The sequence below is a fragment of the Thermobia domestica genome, chromosome 16, assembly GCF_964235325.1.
Source record: "Thermobia domestica chromosome 16, izTheDome1.hap1.1, whole genome shotgun sequence".
NCBI classification, from domain to species: domain Eukaryota; kingdom Metazoa; phylum Arthropoda; class Insecta; order Zygentoma; family Lepismatidae; genus Thermobia; species Thermobia domestica.
The window spans coordinates 23,865,262-23,872,880 of record NC_137469.1 but is presented as its reverse complement, the minus strand read 5'-3'; positions in this window follow the sequence as shown (position 1 = coordinate 23,872,880).

Below are 7,619 nucleotides of genomic sequence, written 5' to 3'. Positions count from 1 at the left end.
CGGTGTCGTTGTCCAAAAACTTGAAATTTTGACTCATCAGTCCATAATACGCGTTTCTACTGCTTTTCTGTCCAATTTTTGTTCTTCAGGGTCGATTAGAGCCTCTGTTACTTGTTTCCACTGAACTATTAACTGTTTCTGCACAGCAACTATTACTCAGAGTGCAGCTACTCTCAAATGTCGATTCACAGTAATAACTGAAATGTTTGTAGAGTGACTATGATTAAATTCTGATTGGAGTTCCGCTGCAGTAAGTTTCAAATTTCTTTTGCTGAACAATACAATAATATGATATTTCGCACGTGACGTAATGCGAGACCTTCCAGCTTGATTTTTGTCCACTTTCGTCTTCGTTGAAAACGCTTGATGGAGTCACCAAAAGTAGATAGAGTCTATTTCAGTTTGAAAGGTATTTGACGAATAGAAAAGCCCACATTATGACGCGCAATGATTCCAACCTGAGCCTTTTCACTTAAGATCTTACCTCTGTCCGTGATTTCTAACAATAACGGCAACAAACCCTCAGAAGAGGAAAAAAAAATCCAAGCAAACATTGTTCAAAACGTCACTGTACTCTATCTTATAATACTGTTAACTAATAATGTAAACTTCTGACATTATTTGAGTATGATAGGGCCTGTATACTAAGGAATTATATTCCAGGGGCAGTGGCGTATTTACGATTTTGTTTCGGGGAGGGCTTTGCTAACTTTCGGGGGAAGGGCTTTGCCTGAAAATGTGAAAATTCTGCAAGATATTTCATGTACTTTACTATAGCAAGTAAGATTTCGGGGGGGGGGCTTAAGCCCAGAAGCCCCCTAAATACGCCACTGTCCAGGGGTAACTATAAAAAGGAATTAACTGCTAACGTTTAACCGTACTTCGATCAGGCAAAGTAATTGCGTGATCCTGATCACGCCATTTTGAATTAAAATAATCGCCGACTGTACAATAATTCAATAATCTTTCTTTTTTACTACATGTAAACACGTTACAAAAACGAAAAACATCTATTATCCTCCTGAGACATTATAGAGACTTAAACAAACAAAATATTTCGAATTAGTTGCTTTCCCTATCGAATATATATTGATTAGCTCATAAAAATGTAAGTTGAAGCGCCTGTCAGGAAACTTTTGACCGGCAGTGTATATATATAAAAGTTTTTAAATGTATAAGTATGTTTCCCATAAACAGGTTCAATCTCGGCTCTGATGCTCTATAGAAACCGAAAGTGTCATAAATCTATATCCAGTTTCAATATTTTGATCTCTTTAGCGGAAGAATGGTTACAGATAACGAAAAGCCATTTCTTTGGATACACATTAATTGTCATAAGAATAGTTTAATTTATATACAGGATGCGGCAGCGTTCATTGCGTAATTTGACTTGCGTAGTACAATGACGTACTGCATGAATGCGCTCCAGCTCGTGCCGCATTCGTGTACTAATGAGCTGCCATTTCGAGCGTGACAGTGATATGGAGCAGTGGAGTGCACAGCATTGTGCCTTTGCTGTTAAAAGTTATTTCAAGAGTAACGACTCTGTTATTGCTACCCAGCGTCTATTTCGGCAACATTTCAATTTGGGATGTCATGGGAAAGTTCAAGATGGACGGATCATTGTGAGGTGGGTATGTGCATTTCGAACAACAGGTTCTGTTTGCAATGGCAAACCGGGAAGAAGTGAAAGAACTGTGCGGACGCCAGATCTCCATTTTCACCCATATAAGCTGCAGATTGTTCAGGAAATTAGGCCTCGCGATTGGGTTTCACGAGAAACATTCTGCTTAAACATGCGTGAACTCCTTCGCCAAAATCCACAAATGTTGCACACCATCCTGATGTCAGATGAAGCTCATTTCGAGTTATGTTGTTCAGTGAATAAACAGAATATGCGTTATTGGAGTGATGTAGACCCCCATGAACTGCACATCAAGCCCTTGCACAGTTCTCGCGTCACAGTGTGGTGTGGAGTTGTTTCCTTTGGGATTATTGGCCCTTACTTCTTTGAGGATGACAGCGGTGTGGCTGTAACTGTCACCAGTGAACGTACCTAAAGATGCAGCAAGACTTCGTTCTTCCCCAATTAGGTATGGTCGATGTGGATGTGGAACAATTATGATTTCAACAAGACGGAGCGACCTCGCATACAACCAGAATTTGCATGGATTTCTTGCGACAGACATTTCCAGGTAGAGTAATTTCCCGTTTTGGTGACATTTCCTGACCGCATCACTCACTTGATCTTTCATGTGCAGACTTTTTCCTTTGGGGCTACCTGAAGCAAGAAGTGATCCGAACACGTTTTGCCACCATTCCTGAGTTGAAGGATCGCATCAGAACTGCCGTCGGCAATGTCCCAGGGAATACGTTACGCCGAGTTATGGAAAGCTTCCAACGCCGCCTAGATGAATGCGTTGTGCAGAGGGGGCATCATTTGACAGGAGTCATATTCAAAAAGTAATCTACGCAATGGGCAATGACTTACACATTAGTAAATGGCATACCTTTAACTATTAATTGACATAAGAGGTAATAAATAAATTACAGTTACTGCCTGATGGTGTGTTTTTAATACCTTACTATGAACGCTGCCGCACCCTGTACTTCAATCTTTTAGCTAGCTAAAATGCCCGCTTTTTCTTACAGGAGTAATAAGTTTATGGAAAATGTCTAAACCCTTTAAGATATACATTTCAATGAAAAAGTGTAGTGATAAAAAAAAATCGTAGGACAATCTATTTTTGGCACATTTTCGAGCCCCTCCTACCCATTAAGGATAAGTCCTTTAATCAAAGTAACATTAAAATCTCAGCTTGAGATATTTACTATGCGCCTTTTAATCAAAGTAACAGAATAAAATCTCAGCTTGAGGTAGGTACTATACATCCTTTAATCAAAGTGACCAGATAAAATCTCAACTTGAGATAGGTACTATAAATCCTTTAATCAAAATGATATGATAAAATCTTAGTTTGAGATACACCCTTTAATCAAAGTGGCATGATGAAATCTCAGTTTGAGATAGGTATTATACGCCCTTTAATCAAAGTGACATGATGAAATTTCAGTTTGAGATATGTACTATACGCCATTTCACCTAAGTGATATGATGAAATCTCAGCTTGAGATACATACCATACGCCCTTTAATCAAAGTGACATGAAAAAAATCTCAGCTCGAGATAGCCACTACACGCCCTTTAATCAAAGAGGCATGATAAAATCTCGGTTTGAGATAGGTACTATACGAGGGCACGGAGGCTCTATGGTAGAGCGTTCACCTCTGGTGCGTGGGTCCCTGGTTCGATTCCCACTCGCGCCAAGTGGGTTTTGTGGTGGACAAACATCGTGTTCGTGGGTTTTCTAGGGGTTTTCCCTTTTCCTTTCACTTTATAAATTTCACCATTGCATTCATTTCTCATCATCGCCGTCTCCTTTAGGCTAGCCGGCATAATCGTGGGATGTAATACTGAAATATTTTATTCAGTATTATAAATCATGAGCCGGATCAAATATAGTCGTAGGCCGGCGTTTGGTCATCGATGTGTTAGCTCATCCTAGCGAAGTGGTTTGAACGAAACTAGACTGTCATAAATATTTGCTAAATTCTTTGTTCCACTGAAACAATGTGCTCTTTCTGTTAATAAGTTGACCCTTAAATATCCAAATATGTTATTCAATTACGTGAAACAGAAAAAAAATATACAGGAGAACTACTATTTTGGCAAAGGATTCTTGCAGCCAACATGCGCCTAGTTGTTGACGAATCCTCTTTGAACTTCAGGAAAACGATGTCAAGCATTGTGTGTATAGGTTACTTCTTAATGCTGAATTTCTCTCTCCTTCAAAACGTACAAAGAAAATTCACACTTACTTCCAATTTAGAACACATGAATAACAAAAGTTGATTATGTAAGGATTGTGCCAAAAATTCATATATACATACTTAAGACAAAGATTGTTTAGACAAAGGTTTAGGTGTAGTGGGTTAAAAGCTCTTATAAAGATGCAGAAAGGTTTCCTTATTCGTCTCTTCCTTTAATCATAACACATGGCTTCGCTTTCACTTCGGTTCTGCAATGTAAACACTTCTGTATGTATGAGCTTAGCTTCAAGTACTACAGCTGGAGTAATGTCCTTTTCAAAGAAAGTATCTCTCATGCGTCTATAATGATTTCATACGTTCACAAGGAAACGCTGGGCAAGTGTCAAAACTATTAATTTGAGTTTTTCATGGTTTTAAAGGTATCTTCTCAGCTTTGGTATCTGAAATTCGATTAGATTACGATCCTATAATAATGTTTCATTTATAGTGAAGCTTAGAGTCTCTTTTTCACAACCGAGGCTCTCTCTCCCATTGGCGTGACTAGGGTATGGGGGCAGGATACTTTACTTTTGAGAATTGAAAGAATCTTACCTCTGGTCCAACACTTTTCTAGAGAACAAATTACTCTAAGGGAACATTGACCATCTAGTTACGTCTATACGTAACTAGGGTTGAAATATTTCTCTACTGTAAATATAGAACGAGCGTTGTCATTTTTAAAAAAGAAACATATTTCTGACTTCTGAATACACACACATTTAATAGATATGTTATTTTGGCATTTAAATATATGAACCCTTGCGCTATGAACCCTTGGGTCAGTGGCGCTAATTTCTGTATAGCTTTCAATGGGGACGGAGCAATTGTTTAGGTATTTATGTTTCGTTATTAGATATCAAAGTAAAGATATCCTTGTCTTAAAGAGGTCCAAGCAAACGGTAGAAGTGCTGCCACCTGTTGTTCCTACCAAGTATCAAATAATATACTACTATCAAGTAATATGTTTCCTGTAATCTTCCACAAAAAATAGTATTGTGAGTGTGTTCATTTTCTGACAACATTTACATCGATAGAAATGCTGCCATCAGTTGATCAGTTGTTCCTGTGTTCACCATGTTCCTCTTAATCGCCGACTATACAAGTACTTCACTTCTCTTAACCACTTATAAATAATTTATGTCACACTTTATTATTCCTCATAATATGTAGTAATTTCCACTTAATAAGAAAGAAAATATTTTAGTAAACGTAGTTGTTTAGCAATTCTATATTTTAAACAAGACCAATGGTGGTCTGTTACTAAAATGGATCCTCATCATGTCAAATTGATTGAACGACTACCATCTTAACATTTTATTCAAAAATGCGATGAAGTTGAAATACCAACAAGCATGTGCCAAAATTTAACTCAACTTGGGTAACACAAACGCTTTGTGTTTAAATTGACACAGCCATTGTTTTACTGTGTACATTAACGTATGTGTTGATTATGTTGAACTATTGTGCTAGTCTTTCCAAAACGCTCTACATTCTCGAGATATGTAATAACGAAAAAGTGTTTATGGTCAATGATAGATTGATGGTGTTAATTCATGTTATAGTGCTGCCAAACTGTCTTGAGCCGTGGCAAAATTGCGAATTAAAGCTTATACCCTGAACACACCCATGCGTGGAGCCAATAAGGGTTCAGCTATTGCTAAGCGAGAGAGCTTTAGCGAATGGGAGTGGAATTCCTTCAGGAGAAGCCTCAAAACAGCACACGGCATGCTTAATAATAATAATAATAATAACAAAAAAGTTGGTAATTTCTAGGAAGACATGCCATAGCTTTTCCTTCTCTGAAATGGGATAAAAAAAATAAAATGAAATCTTTAAATTTTACGTCCCATGGATATGCCGGCTAGGCTAAAGGAAACAGTGATGATGAGAAATGAATGAAATGGTGGTATGAATAAAGTGGGAAGAAACGGGGGAACCCCGAGAAAACCCACCCATACAGTGTTTGTCCACCACAAAGCTCACTTGGTACGAGCTGGGATGGAACCAAGAACCCCACGCACCACAAGTGAATGCTCTACCACTGAGCCACCACGGTCCTGAAATGAAATAAGTTAGCCCTTCTATCCATCACTAATTCCATTTTCGTGCAGTCTTAAGAACAGAAAGAAAATGTTAAGTGTAATGAAAAGGGGATAAAATACATGCCCTTAGTTTTGACAGATTTGAACCCCAAGCAATGGAGGTGATTGAGAAACCTCAAAGAAAATTTATGCTATATTAATCAAAATCGAGTATATATGAGGGTATTTGTAAAAGTTTCTCACATGCCAATGAAGTATCGTGTCACTGCCAATAAGCCATTCATGGTATATAGTGCCATCTGGGAAGAAATAATGAGCAGGTTCAACTATCAATAGTTGCATTAGTTCGTTCAAGTCAGTCGTTTGAATCAGTTCCTGTACGTTGAGGTGGCATACTGCATGACAATGCTCCAGTCCACACGTCTGTTATTGGCAAGCATTCAGTGCTACAAATCTGAACTGTAAGGTGGGTGCTAAATCTTCTCGAAGCCAGAGTCTTTCACTACAGCCGTGGCAGCAAGAGCCGCGTGGACTGAAGTATTATCATAGAAGTACGCATGCGACTTCAACGCAGCAATTGATTTAAATGACTACTTCCAACAAAGTGACGCAGCTAAACAATGGGAACTGATACATTATATCTTCCATACGTGGCACTGTATACCATGAACGGCTTATTACCATGACTGCCTCCAACGAACTGACGCAGCTAGACAGTTGAAGCTGATACACTATTTCTTCCATAGATGTCACTTTATGCCATAAACGTCTTAATACAGTATAAAGTAGTGAGTTATTTTAATGTCAGACTGAAAATTTTTCGAAATACCCTCGTAATTATCACGAAAATTTTGTTTCTGACTGCATTATATACATACGAAAACTTTCAGTTAGGGTGAGCATACAAACTTGAAACATATCGGCCCTTATGCAGAGTCGTTCTGACGCGTGAATAGTGCCACACTAAAGCCTTCGACTAACATATTTTTTGCAGTAGTCAGGCTTTTAGTATGGCGCAAACCATACGTCAAAACGACTCTGGATAAGGCCCATCATGTATATAGTGAGTATTCAGCACAGTAGTAAATCCAATCATACCACATCGTTTCTAGAATGCTTTGGGAATATTTGCCAGCAGAAAAAGAAGCAACATTTTTTGCTCAAATTGCTTAAACACTTAAGCTTTAAGAATAATAAAGATAATAATGACTTACAAGCAATAAAAAAGAGATTTTGAAATTGACTGTGAGAAATATGAGTTTGTAAAAAACAATTTGCGGCAAATTTATTTTTTTCTCTCCTGTGGTTCTTTCTCATTAAGTTTAGTTTAGTGTGGATAAATCCTTGAACTAAGGGGATAAATAAAAACTGACTTATATGATCAATAAATTGAGACTACAAATGGGAGGAAGTTATTTATTCTGTACCAAATCGTTATGTAAGCACATTTATCTTCAATCTCTCTGCATCTACACTGGAATATACAATAGACTTAACTACTGTATATATCAACCAGTCGTTAGTGCTGTTGTAGCCAACGCTGTTCTTCCACTTGTTTTACTATTCAGAAAAGGGAAAAAATGGAATGAAATCTGAGTTTTACTTCCCACATTATGCCGGCCAGGATAAAGGAGACGGTGATAATGAGAAATGAATAAAATGGTGGAATGAAGAAAATGGGAAGAAACGGGAGAACTACGAGAAATA